Genomic DNA, 23716 nt, shown 5'->3' on the forward strand with positions numbered 1-23716 from the left:
ATTATTAATTTAGAACGTATTATACCTGCATTATTATTTATCTGGTTAATTTTTTCTTTGAGACAGAAATAATTCTTATATACTAATAATTCCTTACATTTTTTACACTTCTCTTTCTTGATAGAAGTCAGAGTCTTCAGGGCATGAGCACAGCAGTGTTTGTTACTCTATTAGCAGTACAAGAACCAGCCCCAGCCTTTTATTCAGGTTCTCAAAGATAATGTAATCAGACTACTTGGATTGCAGTGTAGCCAGAAGACAAACAGATCTTAGTCTGTCATGATATATTATTAAGTAATAGCATGTCAGACATCAAATCAGGCTCAGCCACTGAGTGTTATCTTCTGCTGGGTTGTACTTTTCAGATCCTCCCTTGGATGGGTCACTGCTACTGTAGTGTGATATTAGGATTCCTAAAATCACTATTTCTGTGGAGTGAACATTGATTTTGGTTATTTGCATATAACATTGGAAAGCAATCACTATTCTTATAGTTACGCAACTATCAGTCAAATGGTGATAGCATGCAGACAGAGATATATGGAAATTACAAGACACTGTGAAAGTTGATGTTATTCTTGTTAAACAAATGCAGACATGCAAATTTCACTTCTGATCAAGGCACAAGGAGAAAAATCAATGCTTCCCAAATATATACCAATGTAAATTTGTATCTCTGTCTTCTCTTACTTAATTTTTTATGTAGTTTCTAGTGGATTATTGCAGTCAGTGCACTGAAAAATGTGAACATGCATTGATAATTTTCTTACCTGAAAAGGATAGAAGTGCACTGCTAGAGATAAAATATTTTTTCCTTTGAATTCTTGGCTTATATTTGAAACTGTTTACTCCATATCTGAATGTATAGATTTCTGAGAATGTGGAGTTCAAAACACATATGCTTTATGCACTTTATACATTGAAATATCCATTTTATGTATTAATAGACAACTATTCTTACAAACATATAAATGAGAATACTTTGCATGGTTAAACAGCAGCACTTGACTGAAATAAGACAATAAAGGGAAGCAAACCATTTTTGAAGCGTAATGGGTTTGGTGTTAATGACCTCTAGTCTAGTCTTTGAAAGGGTTTTATCCAACATGTGCTGAGATACTAGAACCATACTAATATAATGCATAAAGTATAATTTTCTGAGATTTAGCTATACTTTGAGCAGTTGTTTGAAATACCATTTGCAGAAGAGAAATGAGAACCTAAAATAAATGCTACAGATTAAAAGAGTGGTGCAGGGCTCTTAGATATCAAAGGATTTGCAAATTCAGGATGGTAAGTATCACTTGCAACATAACTGATCTATGGACTGATGTATGAGGAATTAAGATAGTTCTTAGCCTTTATTCTGATGCAAACACCACCTTCTCCCCATTCCTTTGTAACTAAAAAGCTTTGTATTTTCTATGGGATTCATTAAATAGATCTTTAGGCAGATATATATGCTCTTTATGAAATGATGTTCAAATGTTGATACGACAAAGAGTGTGTTCGTATAATCACAAGTTTTGATTCCTTTATAAGCTTAACCCTTTAGTTTTGTACATTGCATAAATATATTTAACAAAGCATGGCACTATTTTACAGAAGCATTCTCACAGTTCCATCAGAAAGCTTTAGCAGGAAGAGTGCACATTCAGCAAATTTCCATTTAAAGACATTATGCATTTGGTATCTTTTGTTAAAAGACACTGTGTTGCAATTTTTTTGTTTGTTTTTTCCTCTCTTGGAGGGGCTGATATTTATATTAACTATATAAGATTTTTCTTCTTAACTTTTAAGGAAAAGAAATCCTTTTTTTCCTCTTCAGAGCAGATATAGAACAGATTTATATTGCACATACATGCTACAAAGCATTAATTTATTCATCTTTGGTATACTTTATCCACCCTTCTTTCTACCATTTTGCTTTTCACCCAGCACTGTGTGAAACAGTGAACCATTACAACTGCTTTTGAGTAGCTCTTGCTTTTATTATACCCTTTTTCTTTTTTTTTTTTTTTATTTATTTTTTATATTTTGCATAGTCAAATACAAGAAACTCTTTAGAACTGGAGAAAAAAGGACAGAGATATTTGTTTTCTGGAATTTAGGAGTCTGGAAGAGAATTTTATGTTCCTTAAAAGTTACTAAAACTGAATTAATATGTCTCAAAATGCTCTGTAAACATAAATGGGTTTAATTCTTTCTTTGTGTCATTGCTATAAAAAATATTGTGAACATTTTTGCATTGAACTTTCCTTTCAACTTTTTATGCACCTGTGTTCTTTAGAGTTATGAAAAAAGGGAGATATTTACATTTTTAATAATTCTATTCTCAGTGCATATATCTGATATTATTCTCTATTTTAAAATAGCTAAAATGAGAAGTGTAACTGCTCTGAAGTAATATTCGATGTTTGAATGGAGAAGGAGCATAGTCAAATATTCAGGAAATTTTGGGTTGCTTTTCTGTATTGTACTGAATTGCAAAACTTAGGCAGTTTTGGACCAAGTTACAGAGTCATAGATTATGGAATATTTTGGTTTGAAAGATTTTTAAAGTTCATCTAGCTCAATGATCCATTCTACCTCACTCAGGTAAAATGCCACTACATGAGTGGGACAAAGTCTTGCCTGAGAAGGAGAACTAATTGTATTCACCCTTCAGTGAGATTCAGGTGTGAAAGTGTTTCTTTCTCTTCATAAAATACAAGGTTCTTCTGCAAGCAAATCTTTAATCTTCCCAGTGGCCTTCCCATGCCTTAGAGCATGACTGCTTCTGCAGTCTGTGTGCTGGTACTAACCTCAACTTTTGCGCAGGAAATTCTCAGGTTTTTAAGTAGATCTGTTGGCTTAGACATCATCAATTGCATTCTTAGCAGTTAAATATATGCCTGAATGACAGCCTAATGGAACATGATAAAGTATATCTACAGTACACAATTCTGGGCATTATTAACATACAGTTAATGAAGATAATATTTAGAGTATGAGGTGAACTGTTTAGCTTGGGAGGAATACCCAGGCAAAATCCCTTTATAATATGTTCATAATTGAGACCACTCCTGATTATACCTATATGAGTTTTAATAGGCATGGTATGCTGTGGAATCTGAAGCTTATATTCTAATTAAAACTTCTGAAAAGGTCTGACAGTGGGAATTGCAACTATTTCATAACCTAGCCATCTTCTTGATCTATTTAAAAACATTTTACTGCTGAAGAATGGTTTTAGGAAAGTCAGCCAGGGCTTGCTTATTACTTACATGACTGATGTTTTAGTTGTTGACCTTGAACACTATGGCTCGATGCTCCAGGTTTAATTACACAGGCAAGTGCTGCAAAATACAGGTGTTTGATTAGGCAGTCTGGAATTTAACTTCTGACTGACTAAAATATTATGATGGGTAAAGGTTCTTTTTTTTGTGCAGTCAAAATGATTAGCTGCCAAAACTTAATTCTTTGCTAACAGAGATGTAAGTTTACCAGTAAATATTACAAATAAGATTTTGATTTATGGTGAAGAGGTAAGGGGGTTTTTTTGTGCTTGTGTAGTTTTTGAAAATATGAAAAAGTAATGAAACCACTAATACTAGCAAACATTAAAAAAACAAAGTTGGGATGTAGTAATTTGTATCCTCATATAGCTTGCATTTACTCAGCAGGTGGAGGTGGTTGTAGCCTTCCTGTTTAGTTCTGCTAGACAGTCTAAGTGATGGAGCTGCTTGGCTGTATTGCCTCTCCATATTTTCTGCCTGCCAACCTCTCCCAGCCTGTGGCAGCATCCATCCTGATACCACTGTCCTGTGTGCTCCACCATCGGCCGTGTGGTGATGGGATCCCAGCCCTTAGTGGTAATGCTCTGTCTGTAGCAAGAGCAGCTGACAAATTGTTATTGAATTTTCTGCCCAAAAATATGTATCTATTTTTCAATGTTGCTTAAGTCATGTCATTATTAATTGAAATTCAACTGCCCTTTATTCAAGGTAAGTTTCTAGATATTGAAAGTGGCCAGTCCCTCCAGAGCTCAGTGCTTCATTGTGATTACAGAGGAGCATTCTCAAATACTCACATTAATCTTCAGGGCTGCCTGTCTGGTGTTACTTGCCTTCAAATAGTGTGTAAAGGCATTTATTTTCAAAGGTGCACCTGGAGTTGGTATCTGCCAAGAATTTGGAGAAGTTGGAATAGATTGCAGGTATGTTCTAGTACGTGAATGGGATTTCTCAAAATTATACATCAAATAATTATTTTCAGTTAAGATAATTATTAATTGTCTGCATTCACTGATGAGAGCAGTACTTCGTAGAAATTACTCTTGCCATAGTTGGTGTACAAACTGGATTAAGATTACTGGGGAAAATGTGAGAGAAACAATCTTTCTGGATCCCATACTGGTGGCTTGAGAGGGGCTGGAGATGGGAGCAGCATGCTTTGTTATAATCTTGTTACTTATAAACTGATAAATGCCACTAAAATACAGTAAACACTGAACCATGAGGTGCTGTTTTTGCAGAACCATTCCTTGGGGTTGGTTCGCTGTGCTTGCTGGTTTAGGAAGCATAGTTTGTTGTACTACATTCTATAAGCAGATGATGGCTAAGGTTGCAGTTCTTTGGCGGTGTTTTTTCTATGTGTGTTTCTGTTTTTCATTCTTATTTTGAATATGAGTGTTGCTAAGGCTGTGAGAGTTAACTTTTCTGCAAGTGAGCTATTGCCCGAATTGGGAAGATGTGAGAGAGAAAAGCAGTATTATTGACATTGATTCCCTTTGGGAAAAGCGTGAATGTTCTTTAGGCAGAGCCATTTGCTCTGAGCAGTTCTCTGACCAGAAATCCAGTAGCAAATGACAGGAGCATTAGAGTAAAAAGAACTGAAACAGCAAAAGTAAGAACATTTTAAAAGGAGCATGCTGTCTGCCCAAAAATGTAATAGGAGAGGGGAAAGCAAAGTTACTTCTGCATAAGCATAAAGTTCATTAGAAGTTTCAGAAGTAAAATTATATTTAGGAACCTGTTCTTACCTTAAGAAACTTACTTCTCCCCACAGACTCACTTTTTTCCCCCACTTTTTCATATTTTTCTTCTTTTTCAGGAGAATAGCATTTTTGTGTGTTCTAGAAATTCCACTGCTGAAGCTGAATTATTTTTGTCATTTACCAGCTTGTTTCAAAAATTAATGATAAGCCAGCATCTCTGATATAGCTGTGTTTTCTAGGAGAAATATATTCAATTAACTGTGGTACTTAGGAGGCTTAAAAAGCTGTTTCAGAGTTGAGGCAGCTGAATATGAGTATCCTGCTCACCTGGAATAGTGTCAGATTAGAATTTACATTAAGAGACCCAAACCTAATCATGTTTTTCACCCACTGCTTAAAAAGAGGGAACTCTATAGCATGTCAAGGTCTGTGCATTATAGCAGACAGACCAGCTTTCAGAGAGAGCAGTAGAGCTGAACCGAGCTATGGCAGAGGGCTTGGTTTTAATGTTATAAAGGATGAACCCATTGAAACTATATATTTGTTGAATAAACACTGAAAGAGAAAAAACCCCTAAAACTACATCGTGGATTTTCAGTAAATTGAACAGGGAATAAATTATAGGCTTGTCATTTCACTGTTTGCACAGTTGAAGAAACAGAAGGCAACAGGGCTTAGGACCACAGTGATGACTAGAGGGAATCGAGCACCTCTTATATAAAGACAAGCTGAGAGAGTTGGGGTTGTTCAGTGTAGAGAAGACAAAGCTTTGGGAAGATATCATTTTGGCCTTCCAGTACCTTAAGGGGTCTTAAAATAAAAGGGAGAGAAGCTTTTGATAGGAGCAGATAGTGTCAGGACAAGGGACAGTGGTTTTAAAATAGAAGACAGCAGGACTAGATTAGATGTTAGGACGAAGTTCTTTTTTCAGAAGCACTGGAACAGGTTGCCCAGGGAAGCTGTGGATGTTCTATCCCTGGCAGTGTTCAAGGCTGGGCTGGATGGGGTTTGAGCAACTTGGTCTACTGCTCAGTGTCCCTGCCTATGACAGGGGATTGGAACGAGATGGTCTTTAAGGTCCCTTCCAAAACTAAGCATTCTACAATTCTGTGTTTCTATGGTACTAGCCAATCCACTAAATTCACAGGAAATGTAAAAAAATTTGTTTGCACTTAAATAAGAATAATTAGTAATAGCAAAGAATATACCCAGTAATAGGGTACTAGTATTATTTACAGGAATGTTATGTTATGTGTTATGTTGCAATAGACTATCACATCTCTTTAGTGTATGAGTAGATAGTAAAGAAGAATTCAGAATTTTCATAATGAAAAACTGGATATATGGATAAAGGGATCTGTTTCTTCTGAGTAGAATATATAGTGCTGGCTACTGGAGCATTGTTTTGCATATAGTTTGCATATAGAACATGGTTCACTTAAGAATTAATCAAATAGAGCTTGGAAGTGAAGTTTAGACCTCTTAAAAGAAGCAAACTAGAAAAAAAATAATGTTTGTAATGTTTTATGTCTGGTAGAATTATGGCCTTCACTGATTTGCAGTAGTAAATCTGTAATGAAACAAGACATTGCACTAATGGGAAAAGTAAGGGTGTGGACTTCAGCCAGACATGGCGTTTTCTCATTTGCTTTTTGTGCCTTACTTTTGCCTTTCCCCTGTCACATAAGAAGTTTTTTGGTTTTTTTTCAGTGACTGCAATTAGATCCTTCATACTGTCAAGTGTTCCTACGAAATTAATTGTGCTGCAGGAGTGAACTAGTGCTTCTCTTTCTGCTATGCGTCAGTTATATTTGAAGCAAATTGGAGTGGTCTGTCTCCTTTGCAAAAGAAATGTAGAATACAGTAGCTATTTCTTGGGGTTAGCATCTGTCCCAGATAGGAGCAGTATCACTAACATCATTGCTCATGCAAATGAGTTTAAGTTTGGAAAAAGATGAATAAGCTGCAGAGTTACTTTGCTCTTTCACAGGAGTAGAGGGATGCTGGAGATGCATCTTTGTGCATTAATTCTACTTAAAAAGAGTGCTAATAAATCAATTCTCACTCTTAGTGTAAGTGCTTTACACTACAAAAGAAGAGAGAAAAACAGTGTTAGCACTAAGAAACAGTGATTGTAGGAAGACAAATTGGTGTGGGAATTGTGGGCTTGTAGTGTACATGCAGCTACTTTAAACAGAGTATTTGGAAACTAAGATTATTCCTTACTCAGTCTCCTAAGCACAGATGCATTTTGTGCAGGTTAATATGCGTGCATTATTTTTTTTCTTCTGTAACAGGAAATTACCATTTCTGATCATGCAATTACTTAAGGCAATGAGCAGGGTATGCTGGAGTATTTTAAAATAAGAATAGATTTATAAGGTTTATTGTCAAGCTTTGATTTTCTGTAGGTCATACATATAAATGTTTTATGCTAACCACAAGCAGTGAGGATTTGCCCACAGTTGTAATTAAGCAAAGTCAGAATTCAAAACATGATGTTGATGTAGTAGACTTAACTAATGATAGCTGAAAGATGGACACTTCCTTTTTCAATTAAGAAGATAAAGTCTTTCCTTGCCTAAATTGCACTTTGAATGTAGTTAGTTACATAGGCGCTGTATTTCACTATTTGTTTTGAAGCAGAGAGGAAATTTAGTGCCAAGGTGGCACAGCAGAGCAATGGAGCCTGAAGAGCTGGATTCTGTACTTGACTTTGGCCCTAGTCCATCATTGAAAAAAGGAGAACATACTGCTTAGTTAAAATGACCATGAATAAAATTTCTGTAGTTTTTTATATTTTTATTTTTATTATAAAAAACTTGAAAACACCTGTTATCCAATCTCTTATGTAACTAGCATAATTATTAACTTTTAACTTTTCAGAATACAAACTGAAAAATTATGAATGTATAATAAGTTTACCAAAGCGACAGTTTTCTAAAGAGAATGTTATTTATCCTAGACTACTAAACTGAAAAAAAAGGTGTTATGGTAGATTATCAGGTCAGTCTTTAAAAAGGTAGATTAAAGGGAACTGAAAATCATCTGATGATATAGAAATCATCTTCTTTCATAAAACCTCTCTGGCTATCTACCAGTTTAATGGGAAATAAGACTTCACAATTCAGCAGTACCAGAAGAATTATAAGATTACATTTCATTAAATATCCAGAGGCAGAGGTGTATGAACATTCTCATGAGCAACTGTCCTTCATTCACTGACATTGGCTCATTGGTCAGGTCTCCCTGTGTGGCCTCTGAGTTGCTGTGGAAATGATCCAGAGGGAGCTTTCAGTGACCTGGGAGACTGAGAATTGGCTCACAGTTATCACAGAGTAATTCACGTAAACAGTGAAGTGGCCTTGTTTGCACTGTAGGTATAAGAAAAAAGGAGAATTTAATGTCTGCTTGATGACTATTGCATATCCACAGTGGAATTTATTTTTCATTCAGAATGGATTGATTGCACCCTGTAGAACTCACCATAGATAAAAAGAAGATTTGCAGGTCTGTAGATTGTGAATGAAATGTAGATTGCAAGGGTAAAGATTGCCTTAAGAGGCTACAATATCCCAGCAGTATTGAGGTCAGAGGCAGAGAACACTTTACCTTCAATGAAAGCAGCTTGGAACCCCTGCAGAGTAGCACAATTTGGATAACAGCATATATTTTAATCTGAAAGTGATAAGCACAGTTGTAACAATAAATGATACAAGTGATATTTTAAAGTGTTAGGAAAAAAGTCAGTTTCGGGTCTAGTTATAGGTCTTTTTCTAATGCAGTTTTGAAATGTGCCTGGATCTATAATTAAACTGTCTTTTTTGGGAGCAGCCCACAATGGGTATTTTTCATTCAGAGAATGAGAATTGATTCTCTTCAGCTGATCCTCATGCTCATCTCTTTGATCTAAACTCAGGACAAATAAAAATTTATATGATTGGATCTACAAATAAAGCAAAAGAATTGTTACTCGCTACTTAATGAGTAAGAATTTAAATATAACTCCACAACCGCAACAGCTGAAAGCAGAAATTGTTTGTTATTGTTTGAATTCACCCTTTCATTCATAAAGTGGCTATAGGCTTCTTTAGGCTCCAAAGTCTTTAGTGTTTGAAATTAGTATAACTAACTTCTGTATCTTTGCTAGGAGATATTGAGAAGTTGCCTGATAATGACTACTGTTCATTTGCGTCTAAGGTTTAGTGATTAGCCTTACATGTAATTACTTCATATTTTAAGCTTTTTCAAAACTGACTAAAACCAGATAGAAAATCTGGTAAGCAACCAAACAGCAATGAAAACCCCACCCCTGTTCAGTCTTCTGGAACATTTTCTATTGAAATGTTACAAATTCTCAAGCAGGGGCAGATGTTTTCTCCCTAATGCTCTGAAGGCATCTTTCTTTGCATTTATTTGACAGTATGATCAAAGCTATTTAGAACTACTAAATATAACATCTTTGCCTTGTCAGAAATAGAAAGGTGCAAATTAGTCTAAGAATTAAGCAAATACAAAGCTTAAGGATTCTGGGAGAAGCAGAGAAATAGCTGAAAGCTGAGTTTGCTAGCTGCATATGTCTCCCTCATTAAATTCATGCCTCAAGCCCAGTCAATCAGAGGAGAAGTTCAATGAGCAGCCTTTAATCATGCACCTACTGCATGTAAATCTCTTGGATATTGGTTTTGAGAACTATTGCAGAGTCTTAATTAAATAAAAAGTTAAGCACATGTAACTGTTCAGAAAACATGGAAATCTTGATAGTTAATTCATTGAAGTTGTAAAAATAGCATCGTTGTTGTTTTATCATGTTAGCACATGATAAAATAAAATTCTACACTGCCAATTTCAACTGCACTTTTAAGAAAGGAGTTAGTGGGGCAGAAGTCTTTCAGAATTTATGATTATCTACATCCTGTGTAAGTATCAAGTCTCCTAGTATGAAAAAAAGGTTGCAGGGAATTGCTAGAAGCATTATATGCTTTCCTTCCTCTTCACTCTTCATTCTACAGCCTTGTATGTATTCTGAAACTGACTCTGGAGCAGTCCAGGACTTTATTGTAATGATGAAAGGCATTTTTTTTTTTAGGATTTTTTTTTCTTTTTTAATTTAAAACCGTTAACTAATGAAAACATGTTTGTGAGAAATGAAACATATTGTTGAGAGTGGTTGGTCTAGAAATGTTGGATTCCTTACTCTAGATAAAAGATTTGTAACTTGACCTATATTTATTTGCAAAGCATTCCTTTTTTCTTAAATTACTGTAATGAATAATTCATTCTTTTTTGTTTTATAGGGCTCTAAATTTCACTGGATGTTTTCACAACTTTGTTTTGGTCATAAGTTGTCATTACAGTTCAAACCTTTATCTGATATTGTGGCTGTGATTCTTCATTGCAGGATAGCAGAGGATGTGATATTAGTAAAAATCTATGAATAGCACAATAACATTGGTTGGAGGATCTGGTAGGAAGGATCTGATTCCAGTAATTATTAAATTTTAATACATATAACTTTTCTAAGTGCCTACAATTTATCGCAGTAAGATTTTCTTTACAGATCTTTCCAGCCTGTTGACATTTTTTTGATTTGGTGATTTTCTGTCTCACAGGTGTGTTCCTTTAACTAAAATGTCTCTTACAGTTTTTGACAAAATTTATATAAACTGGAGCACATTCAACCATCTGCTTTAAAGTTTCTTAAAAATTTTAGTGTCATTCAATGAGAAAGATTTTTCTTCAATGTGTAAGGTGAACTTTAGGACTGTTATGGGATGTCTATAACATTTTTCTGCTAATAAGAGAAAAAGCTTTGTTCCTTTCTAATGGAAAGTGTAAAAACACTTTACTTTGTTGGCTTAGGCACTGTAGGCTACTGCAGAAAGAGACCAGAGCTAACTTATTATTTTAACATCAAGGATGAATAAATTTCTTTGTAACAAAGTCTTAGATGGATTCATAACATCTGACCCCTCTATTTTTTCATCTTGAAATCCTTGAATTTTTTAATTTCCCTTGAAACTTTTCCTGGTACTTTTTCACAGACTGCATTACAATTTTCAAGACTTCTTTTCAATACTTTCACCACTACAGTTTTATTTCAGCTTTGACATTTTTAGTAAATTGGGACAGTGGAGGGATGGTGTTACTGCATCCTAAGGAAATTGGGTATTGTTGAAGCCAGTGGGTCTTTTGTTGATTTTAATGTTCCTCTTTCTTTAAGAGAGCTATAATCTTTGCATTGGGCCTTCTTGCTTTGTCAGGAATGTTTGTGCAATTCCAAAAGTTATTGTGCTATAGCTTCTAGTGAAGATATATTATCTCTCAATATTTAGATCTTTGCAGCTTCTCTTCCTCTTCTTTCATTTCTGTTTCTTGTCTGCACCAAAGCACCCTATTCTTTATAAACTGCCATTATCTGATTCACTGTAATAATTTAAACTGTGAAAAAGTGTTTCTCTGTTTTACTCTCTTCAGCACAGTGTGAGTAAGGCACTCTACACCATCTTCGAAACAACACCAGATTAAGGCACCTTTAGAAATTATGGACTAAATTAAATGCTTTTTTACTGTCTCTGATAGTTTTGTTTCTTTTTTTATAATGCTATCTTGTGGTGGGAAAGACTTAACATATACTGTGGTTTTAATGATTAGGTTTACATAACCTTAAAGACTCCAGAAGACATCTCCTGTGTCTTCTTGAAGAGAATGTGAGAATAAATTAAAATGAGCTGCAGATAAGGTCATTTTAATGGAACCTTTAAATAGACGTTAAAGAAAGCTGCCTTCTCTCCATATTTTGGTCCAGCTAAAAGGAGTGGAAAAACATGGAGACTTTCCAACAATAGCATCCTATTATCTTATCAAAAACAGGACAAGAAGCTGAGCTTACCACCTTCTTCTGAAACTTAAAATATTTTTAAGCATGTGTAAGCCACAATGATTGACATTTTCATAAATGTTTATACTGTAGAGAGATTGTTAAATTGCCAGGCTTTTGCTAGTGAAATGTGAAAGAAACCCTCTCTTAAATATTAAGCTATACTGCAGAAGGCTGAAAATCACAATTGTGCATAAAACAATAGTGAGAAAATGACTACTGATATATTCTCATGTGAACGCAACAATAGCTTATATAAATGTAAATTAAACAGTTAAAATGCAAATAATGGCTCTCTACCGGTTGATAGTTACAAAATAAGTGTTTCAGTTTGTTTTGTGGTAGTGCATGTAAAATGTGAAATATGACATTGTCTATTACAAAAATATTAAATCCTACTGGAATTTATTATTTCTTGATATTATTTTTTCATTTAATTTGTTTTTTTGACTCAGATGCCCAGTCTTTTAGTCAGTATTAATTTGAGATATTAAATCAGTCTTATATAAGCAATGATTTTAGAATAGAATAGATCCTTTTAAATTTTCATTGCATTTTTCTAATACATTTATAATGCAAAATGTGTAGATACTTTCTAAGTATCTCTCACATCCATTTCAATAATACTGATTATGCCTCTATTTCAAATTATTACATAACTGAAAATATTTGCTTGTGTGGATGTATTTTCCATCGCTAGATATGCTCATAAAATTATAGATGAGATTACTGTGTTTTTAGCATAAAGAACTGTTACATGTTCAGTAATGAAGAGTCTATGTAGATTGCCTCAAAATTGCATCCAAGTGTTTTATTGTCAGTGGTAGAATTTCCTGTTGCAGATAGATCCCTTTTCCACAATTACCTCCATGTAGCAAGTGTTGCCCAGTGTTCTGAATACTTATTTTAGTGTAAACTAAAAGATTTAGCTTAAAGTCACACTTTTTCCATTGTAATATTTATAATTCAGATTTTCTCCACAGTTTTGAAGATAATTTAATGAAAAATTTCAGCCATAATGAGATCAAGGGACATGACTGACAAGTATTCACATCATACATACTACTTTAAAAGGCACTTAGGATTGCATTGCTTCTGCCTAAGGCAATGACAAAAATGTTCAAGTCCTAAAAATCATATCTGTAGCAGAACAGTTTTTGTTTTAGGTATTAATTTTGAAAGGTTTGATTAATATAGTTGATAGCTTTTATTGTGGAGCTTACAGATTTTTTAAACACCTTTGTTTTCCCTTCTTTTTAATTTTGCTTCTATTAGCATAAATGTATATATAGGCACACAATTAATAGAACTCTTCTGATGAATTACAAGAAGATAACCCACTCAATTTTCAGCTCACTCAGCAGTGAGGACAGTCAGATTGCAAAGAACCATAGAAGGATTTGGATTGGAAAGGATCTTTTCAAGATCATCCGATATGAACCATCTGTAGGCAGGAACATCATCCTTTAGGCCAGTTGCTCAAAATGCCATCTCACCTGACCTTGAACACTTCCAGGGATGGAGCATCCACAACCTATCTGGGCAACCTGTTCCAGCATCTCACCACCTCCACAGTAAAAAAAAATTCTTTCTGATATCTAATCTAAATTACTCTCTTCCTGTGTAAAATAGTTGTCTCATCCTGCCACCACAAGTTTTGGCAAAAAGTCTCTCTCCAGCTTTCTTATATGCTCCCTTTAACTATCGAAAGGCTGCAATAAGGTCTCCCCTGAGCATTCCCTTGTCCAGGCTGACCAACCCCTGCTCTTTCAGCCTTTCCTCACTGGAGAGTTGTTCCAGCCCCTTTCACTCAAATTTGAAATATGTTAATGACAAAGACCTACTTGTAAATTAAGATATCACTGATAGGCTGAACTATTCACAGATCTGAAAATTGATGCCAGAATATGAAAATTATAGAAAGATAGTAAGAGTGAAGATTAAAACCTTTAGGCATTGAGAGTTCTCTACAGAAATGTCTGAAGGGCATCTAGAAATGTTACTTGGTATGAATCACAGAGATGCCATGATGTGGGGCTGGTGTGTTAGAAGGGTAAGACTTTATAAAAGACAAACCAATGAAAACTAATAGAGTTATATTTCATTTGAAAAATGTATTTCTACTTTTCTGATGTTCAAGTAAGAAAGTGAGAAGTAGAATTCTTGAAGGAACACCTTTTCACAGGCTACGAAGGGAAAAGGGACATTATCATTATTGGAACCTATTGCAGGCAGCTTACTTAGAAGAATGGAGATACTAGAAATATCTGAATGAATTGGTGTGGTTGAATTGAAGAGCGTTGGATATTCTGTTCCAAAAACAGTGTGTAAGCATAGAGAAGGTCTCACATACGAACAAGTTTATTTTAAAAGATAAAGAAAATTGTTATTATCACAATCAGATTTGGCTGAGACTAGGAGATTTCTGAAACTAGGTGTCTCCACTTGGAAGCCAATTTGGGTGGAAGTGACTGTAAAATGGCAATATTTATAGGTTTAGGGAGAAGCAACCATAGTAGTAGAACACAAACAACTAATTTCAAAAAGAGCATACTTTAATGAACCTGGGGACCTAGTAGAAGTGATCTCCTGGAAAGATAATCTAAAGGATAAATGAGCGACTGAAAGCTAGCAGTTACTGAAAGAGAACATGTTAAAATCAGAGCTGGAAACTGTCACAATTGTCAAGAAATATAGTAAATATACTCAGAAATATGGATGCATTAGGGGACATAAATAAACATGAAAACTTTGGGGGAAAAATTCTGAAGGTCTTAGAATGATGCATTAGATAAAAAAGATAGCCCTGGTCCATTACTTAGCAAGAATAACAAGAAAAAGAAAAAAATTAATCCCCTTTCTGTAGGCAAGTATCTAACCAAACAACATTACCATTATCAAGTAGGTACAAACAGAATTGGGAAGGAATAATTTAAAGAATATTAATGTAACATGATGTATTTGTGTTGACAGGATCCAATTAAATTTGCCCTTAAGTACTTAGAAAACCTATCCAGTTTAATCCCTGAACCATTAGCAAACATAGTACCCAACTTTAAAAGAAGGAAAAATTGACTATTGTAGAATTACAGATGAATCAGTGTAATTTCAACATCTGGGAAGTTATTGGAACAAGTTATTAGCATTCACTGTGTTTGTACAGAGAAGATAAAACAATAAAAACAGCTAGCATGGTTTTGTCAAAAACAATCACATCAGTGTACTCTAATTACTTTCTTTGATGGGATTTCTAGGTTAATCGGATCTGGGAACAGATAGGATTAATTTTGACTTCCGGCAAGGTTTCTGACACTGTCCCACAAAGAAGTGAATACAGAAATTAGGTCAATATGATCTAGATGAAATTAAGATGAGGTACCTAACTAGTTGGAAACAATATTTAAAGCTGAGTTATTAGTATCTGACTACCCAGAAGGGTCAACAGTGGCTCTATTTTTTTTCAACATTTTTATAAATGACTTTGCAGCAGACTAACAAGTATACTTTCTATATTTTATGGATGAAATATGACAGTTTGGTAGCTTTCCAACAATAGGAAAGAAAGATCATTATCTTGGGAGATTTTAGCTGTTATATATCACATGCTGAAATTTGGTAATAAATAACTGTAAAATGATTAGTGAGAAGAGGGAAATGCACAAATACAAAATTAGAATGAAGAACAAAGTATTTATTCTGAAGATCAGTGTCTGAATGATAGAGTGGACCACAGAATTTGTGAGTTAAAAAATAGTGATGATTGTGAAAAATGAACGTCAGATGTTACTCTGGTTTTCTTAATCAGATTGCCATATGCAGGGTGCGTAAGTTAGTAATTTTACTCCAGACCTGATGAAGACATGACTATGAAGTAATTATGAAGTAATGCATCCTCTCTTTGCCTCCCAACTTCAGAAAAGAGCTATAATTCATAGCATGCTCTGAGTTGCAAAATTACAAGAGTTATGTAAAATTCTCTTTTGACACAAAAAGACATATTTAATTTATTTAAATGGTGGAACTTGTGATAAACTATTTTCAGTATGCAAAAGACTTTTATAAACAAAAGACATCCATGTGTATAAACAGGTAATAAATAGTTTTCAAGAAAAAGCCTTGAGGTAACAACCAGTCAAAGGCTCCTGCTTTATTTTTGTATGTAGGAAAACCTTCACCTTTGAGAATGAAATTCAGGAATGATGAGTAACAGAAAACTGAGGATTCTCTTTCACTAGGGTTTTTTAAGGAAAAAAAAAATCTGACCTATATAGTCTAGCTGCACTTTATTCTGCTTTTGGGATAAGAAAGTGATTTCATTACTCTTGTACACTCAGACAACCTTGCTTTTTTTTTTTTTTTTTTATGGTTCTTTGCAAAATCTGTGCCAAAATTCTGGGTTTGCCTTCAGCTCTATTCTTCTTAAACTTCTATTTAGCTTAATGTGACCTTTAAATTGGTCTTTGTATCTGGAGAACCTGACAGGTTATCTCAAATGTGATGCCTTCCTAATTAATCAGTTATTCCAAATAGGTTTACACATACAGAGGCAGGGAACAGAGTTCCTGAATCAGCTCAGGGTGAGTCACTTGCCAAACTGCTGCTATTAATTACTGCACAGATACTCTCTCTACAGTTTTGCATGAATGCTCTTCTGTCTGGGTGTTCCAGATGTGCATCTGGAGCACAGCAGCCTCTCTCTGCAGTGGACAGAGAATGTCACCTCTCCAGGCTACAGTCTTGTTTATCAGGGGCTTTGTGATGGAAATGGAAGCTGCCTATCTGAACACGACATTTGAGCTAGCTGGAATCACAAATTTTATCCCAAGGCAATTCTGGTCTTTTGACATTTGTTTTCTGTCTTCCTTACTAGATTAGATCTCCTCTATCACATTGGTTTAATTTAGACTGTAGTGCCTCATGGAAGATGTAGTTCAGACTGTCTAACAGGTGTTTCACCACTGTCTTAGAACAAATTGTGCAGAGTATTCCATTTGCTTGCATGACTTTTGTACCAGATTGACTATATAAGTTTTCATAGAGTTATTCTTTATTTGTGCCTGTGTATGCAAGAGAACCTTAAGCAGATATGGTTAGGGATTTTTTTTCAAGAATATTTCCTGCTCTTATTTAAGACCTTAGAGATCTATATGACAGCACAGGCTTTATTTTCAGTGATGATGAAATTAGCTTCCAGATATTTACTTACTTTTGTTGCTTCAATAGAGGAAAAAAATAAAAAAAGGATCCTTGTCTGGATTAAGGAAAGACGTAGCTTCAGAAACAGCAGTAATGTAACAATATAATATTTTGTTTATTTTTCTCCTGCCCAGCTGATGGGTGACACTTTAAGAATATTTTGGTTGTTAAGCAGGATTCTTCTGGTTTCCACTCTCAAAGTGATTATGTAAGCAAAATTTCTTGTTGGAGATTTTTTAGTATTTCTAGCAAAACATTAATATCTTCCATGAATATTACATTCTAGTATAAGCAGTTTATTTGTTCTTAAAAATAAATAGTAGACTATTATGTCATATTATTTTTCTGTGTAAGTTCACTAAAGCTATAATGTTCCTTGAAAGCATTAAAATATTTTCTGTTTTGTGGATAATGAAAGCAACCTCATACAGAACTTCTGTCCATTTAAACTGTAGCAACCATATTTCTGCATCCATTGTAATGCTCTCATTTCGGACACAGCAAATGACAAGTGTAGTTTTCATTATTCATTTATCTTCATTGATTATTTGTACATTTGCATTTCAATTCTCTTTGTCACTGGATTTTTTTTAACATGGCTCACATCCAGTAGGTAAGTGATTGGAAATTTGGAAATTTGGAATCACAAAGCAATTGCAAATTGGTCTTATATGTGTTTTATTTTATAGCAAAACTTGCACAGGTTCTTTCTTGCCTTTATATGTTTTTTTCCATGGGTCTTGTTTTCAGACTCTGTCATTTTACATGGGAAGTGATATATAGTATTTACATTTTTCTTCAGTCCTCAGCAATAACAAGTTATTCTGCCTTCGTCTCCTTTGCTCTTAGAAGAGCATGGGTGGAAAAACCTAGAAAAATGACTTTTAGGCCAGGAATACCTAGAAGTATCTGCCTAGTGGAAAATCCAAGTGAGCTTGCTTTCTTGTCCTGACATAACCACCACCGAGATGTGTCTGTTGATGGGGGAGGGTGAAAGGTCTCTGTCATGGCATTAATAGGTCCAGAAAGCATTAAGTTAAAATAGGAGCACCTTATCCAGCAGGGCCTCCCTGCTTTCTGTTCCAGATAGCTTTTCAATAGTTTTGAGTTGGGTCTGCTTCCATCATTTTGATGGAAGCATTTTGACTTGTCAATCTACTTCTAGTAGTAAAGTCAAGCAGCACTAATGGCAGTGTCCCTGCTGCAGAGCTGCATCTACTGTGCTGCTTTTTATCTGTGACTTTAAAACTCCTCAGGGCTTTTTCCCTGTTATTCAGTATAATTACATATTTGAAGCACTCTGTAACTTTTGGCAATACCAGTTTATATAAAAGAATGCAGAAAAAATACTTTTGATAGAATTGGTAGTGTGTATTTTTCATAAAGCAGGATGATGTTTCAATTTATTTGTTTGGATTTGTGATAAAGTAAAATCTTATTAGAGAAAGCTAAATTATACTGCAATCTCTAGTAAAGCAGACATGAAGTTGATTAAATAATTTACTACTTTGCCTTTTTCTTATCTTTAATTGAATCTAGCCCATCTCAATTGGACAAACAGGGCTCTTTGAAGTTTTCCTTTATGTCAGCTTGCATGTATGTCTCTGTATAACCAGGTTTGAAGCTCGTGCTCAACCATGCTTGTAACAGTAATTAAATACAATATTTTAAAACAGAGCAGTAGAAATCATGGTGATTATTGCTCCAGTACTTTGATGTAAGTCTTGCAGCATGGAACACCAACTTTTTCCCCTGATTGCATCTACAAAAGCAAGGAATAATTCCATCAAAGCTATCAGGATTAATGAGAGAATTATCAGATCTGCTGTTTATGCAAGGTCTATCGGAGTGGGAAGGGGGAGACCTTATATTCAGGATAGGCTGATTTTGCAATGAGTGAGGCAACTGGAAAAAAAAAAAGAAGCTAAAATTTGGTAAACCTTCCATTACAATCCCAGGATTTTAAGGTCTTCTTTACTTGGATATTCCTGGTTAAAAGGCAGTTTTTGCTTATTATAACAAATAAGTGAGAGACATAGAAGTGGTTTGGGTTTAGTCAGAATGAGCATGACCTCTTGCCTGGTAGAAACCACCCAGAGACATTATAGACAAAGGTGGCAAATGGGCAGCAGGAATTGAGAGAAAATAAATGAAATCCACTTTCTGCTTTATTGATGATCTGGAGGGTGCAGTAAGCAGAATTAGCTCTACTCTGGATTTCTTGCATATGGCATTGCTCAGAAGTGCAAAACTATTTAGGTATGGTGAACTGCTATCTGATTGGAGCTGACTTTGCCATTGGGTGTCATTAATGAGCCTTCCAAGAAAGAGGGAAACAAATTGCCAGGAATGGGAGAAGGAGGAAAAACAGGGAGTCATGACAAGTTTGAAAAGCAAGAAATGGACCAAAAGTTTATAGACATCACAGAATTGTTGAAGTGTAGGAGGCATCCCTGGAGATATTCTAGTCAAACTCCCTTTCTCACAGAATGATTAGCTAAAGCAAATTACCCAGGGCCATGTTCAGCTGGATTTTTAATGTCTGTAAGAAGATTTCAAGACTTCTCTGGACAGCCTGTTCCATTGCCTTACAAACTTCACAGAGAGAAATATTTTTCTTACATAAAAAGAGAATTTATTTTATGTCAATTTCTGTCAATTTGTGCTTGTTGTTCCTTGTCCTGTCATTGTCCTGTATCTAGGAAGCCCTGACAAGAGTCTAGATTTTTTTCTTCTTATTTTTTCTCATCAGTTATTTACACTGATGAGATTCTTCCTGAGTCCCTTTCTCTCCAGGCTGAGCAGTCCCTGCTGTCTCAACTTCTTCTGGTATGACAGGTGTCCTAAAATAATCTCCATGACCCTTTGTTGAACTTCCTTCCATGTGTCCGTCTCCTTTGTACTGGAGAGTCCTGAACAGGGCACTGTAACTCATGACATGATGCTTAATATATTCAATGTATGGAAATAGGGATCTCAAAAAAAAAGAGGCAGCATCAGAAGAAAGGTAGCTCCACCTAAGTGAGAAACAGCCTAGGCTAAGGATCCTCTATATCCACATTGTCCTGAGCAGTGCTGACTCAGGTCCTTTTGTAGCTTCAGCAGAAGTTTTGTGAGGAGATTTTTATTTATTTTTAAGTCCCAAACCCTCCAAAATTACTGAGGAAATACCAAGTGTAAACAAGGAGTAGTCTTGAGTACTCTTATCTTTTTTGCTTCATCCAGGGATGGTTTCCACACATTTCTATGAATGCAATGTGGAGTTTGTGACAGGAAGAAGAATTAGAAGAATGAGGAAATAGCTGAAGAGATATTCCATAGATGTATTTAGCGTCTTCCATGTGGGCTCTGAGAAAGTGCAATGTGAGTTGTTCTGAGTCCAAAATATCTGTATCTGTTGACAGAATGCTGAGTTTGATCTGATGTATTTCATTATCTCAGGAGGGTTTTAAAATTCAGGCTTATTTTAATGTAAAGCAGGTTCATCTTGGCTAGGTCATAGTGTGGGCAGAACAAACTCATTATCTCATTATCTCACTGTGTAGACTCATGTGGGTCAGTGCCAGAAAGACTATAGTCTGCCATGGAAGCTGTTGGCTTGGAAAAGGCAGGGAAGAAGACTTCAGTAAAGCCTGAGTAAAGTGAGTGAGGAAGTACAGCACTCAGAATTAATGATTTTTAAATCCCAAGGCAGGTAACAAAAGAGGAAGAAAGGTAACATTTTCTTGGAGTTTATAGAGAAGGCAAATGGGGTGTAAATAGAAATAATCCAGAACTGTGTAAAAATTAAGCAAGGCAGAGGCAGCGCTTTCAATGTGAGTCAAAGAAGGTAGAGAAGACAGGTGGATGAGAGCAGGGAGAGCTTTGGGAAGAGTGTCGATCAGGTTTTCAGAGACAGACAAATGGGCAAATAAATGGAAGCAATATATATTGTCACATAAAACAATGTACTTAATACACTATTAAGAAAGAAGACTGTCTAAATAGCTGGTTCATGAAGGAATGTCTGACTCGAAAATTTGCTGCAATTTATTTAATTCATAAAGATTCTGTGGTGAAGCATGGTGCAGTTGATATTTACTATCTCTCTGTTCCTACTCCTTTATAATCAGATGGCAAAGACATGAAGTTGTTGAAGATTTTTCCAGCTGCAGTTTCTCTCTTTACAGTACAATCAACACACAGCTGCTTTAGAGCATACTTCAGGTTGATCATATGGATGTAGTTCTGCTGATGGCTGCCTGCATGTTTTTATTTGAGAAAGCTTACGCGTGTCATTCTGTAATGGTTCTCATTTCCATTTTAGGTCAGTATGCTTATGATGGCAAACTGCTATAAATGGCTCCACCAGGTGCAGGCATAAGAAACCAAGCAGAAGAATCTCTCATCACAATATACCCACAAGTTTTCCCCTTGACAGAAGTGTTTCTCTTCTGCAGGATACAAACCCTATGTTTCCAAATAGCTTCTCATAGCATTCCATAAAAAAAGATATTATACTGCAGCATTATCATTTGTGAGGCTCTTGATCTTTCATAGTGGAAGTCAAATGCCTGTAATATATTTGGAAGGTGACGGACAATTGTGGTTGTGATGTGCTGTGGATGATCTTTAGACACATTTGTATAAATGTACCAGGTTACATGGCAACCAACAGCAATAGCATGAGTGTCCTTTTCTTATCTGAGACAGATCTGACTATAAAATATAATTCTGACTTTCACACTGCATTAGGGTAAGCAAGAGGTATCTCAGTTTTCTTTTTATTCTGAATGGAAATATACAAGTTCCATATATTCCACAGACCTGTCATCAGCCTTCACATGCCAATCCACCAGCTGCTTGTGTTTTTGAAATTATTATAATTTTCTTTGTATCCAAAAAAATCTTAAGTGCTTTCTTTGGGAGTTGTGTTTTGGTTTATGTTTTCCCTCAAAAGGAGGAAAGTATTTCATAAATGATCTTGGAATTATTTACAAATAGGAGTAAATTATAAAAAATAAATTAGCAGTAAGGTTTAATCCATATATGGCTTGTTCATCCTGAACACTGTAGGTGAGAAAAAAAAGAATCAAAATTATTTGCATGTCATAGGCAAACTGCAAAATGTTTCCTATAGGCAAATATTGGAACTTTAATTTAGAGTCAATTTAAATTTTTATCTTAGAAATACTTTTGTTTATGAAGATCTTAAATTTGAATGCATACTATTATGCTGTTCTCATCTTTTGTGTTTTACATCCTACTTATATTCCACTTTTCTCTCTTACTTCTTCCCAGTGGAACCTCAGAGGAGTTCTAGCAATTAACAATCTCCCACATGACATGTGATGGTTCATTTTGCTTATATCTTTTGTACAGTATGTTTTGACCATGGAAATCACCTGCTCCAACCTACTTTTTCCCACAGATCTGGAAGCTTGTATGAACAGTAGCTGGGTGAACTGTGGTTTTCAGGTGATTAAACACTCTGAGAAAGACTGCTGAAAGGATGAAGTAATGGTGTAACATGTATGGAAAGGGAACAGGAGAGAAAACTTCAACTGGTTAGAATTGCATGTAATTCTTAACTTCTGTTAACTCTTTTTTTTCAAAATTATTTTTAAGTATTCCTTCACAAGTGCCAGAAATATGTGGCTGTGTGGGATGTGTAGTTCCTTGGAATTACACATTCTTATATCAGAGTTTTCAGTTTTCCGACACTTCAGCTGTGTCATTTCTGCTCTGCTTTTGCTTAAAACAATACTGAAGTGTTGCTGGGTTGTATTGTACAATACTACTCGAGAATTATTGGTCTGTTTTCAGAGTTGAGTCTTTTAATTCTATCTATAGAATATAGCTGCATATTATTATACTTCAAAAGCAAGGTGAACATTGCATTATTTTAAAATTAACTTCTTCACAAGATTAAAAGAGAGACCCTTACAATTGAAATTTAGATTTCTTCTGTCCTGTTGTGTTTCTGGACTTCTTTTTCTGCATCTGTACTAAAAATGATATTGTCAAAGTAGCTGGAACTCATTCATAAAGTGATCTGCCTTGACAGATGTACCATCTGGAAGCTGTTACCTTTATAAAGTGAAGGATGTAATTTTTTTTCTAAGTAGTAGAGATTTTTATTTAGTCATAACTGTAACCAAGGAGTGCATAGCACATCTGAAGTGGGGGAGGGTGCAAACATCCCTTCAAGCCAGGTTGGTTTCTCAGGAAGCTGGTGTCAGAGCACAGGTGAAGACTCCATGTGGTGTGCTTTGACTTGCGCTGGTTGTCTGTGATCTCAAAAGACTTTTAGGACAGCAGTGGCTTTATGTTTCTTTGCCTATGTTTTCTGCCAGTCTTTACTCCCCTTAGCTGGGGCTGGTGAGAGCTTGGTGCAAGCTGTCAAGATCAGAAGGCTGAATACATTTCATGCTCTAAAAATGTATTGGGGTCTCCATTCATCTTGACTATCTGGAAAGCACTGAGCTAAAACAAGAGTGTACAGTGCTTGCAGTATTTATGATTGCACAATAGATGGGGGCACCACTCTAATGCAAATATTCTAGTTGGACTTCTTCATGACAGCTGTGGAGCTGCACACTACCAGCAATGGGCTGCAGCCAAGTCTGAATTGGTCCTGCGTATAGCAAAACCGTCTGCTGCTGTTGTTTTAGTCCAGAACG

The 23716-nt window shown here is 35.3% G+C and overlaps 1 protein-coding gene across 2 annotated transcripts in view; it reads left to right on the forward strand.

The window, feature by feature from the left end:
- MMP16 (matrix metallopeptidase 16) overlaps positions 1-23716 on the forward strand; it is a 163669-nt gene that overhangs the window by 37600 nt on the left and 102353 nt on the right. The gene's annotated exons all lie outside the window — the stretch shown is intronic.

This window comes from Lonchura striata, chromosome 1 (assembly GCF_046129695.1).
Source record: "Lonchura striata isolate bLonStr1 chromosome 1, bLonStr1.mat, whole genome shotgun sequence".
NCBI lineage: Eukaryota > Metazoa > Chordata > Aves > Passeriformes > Estrildidae > Lonchura > Lonchura striata.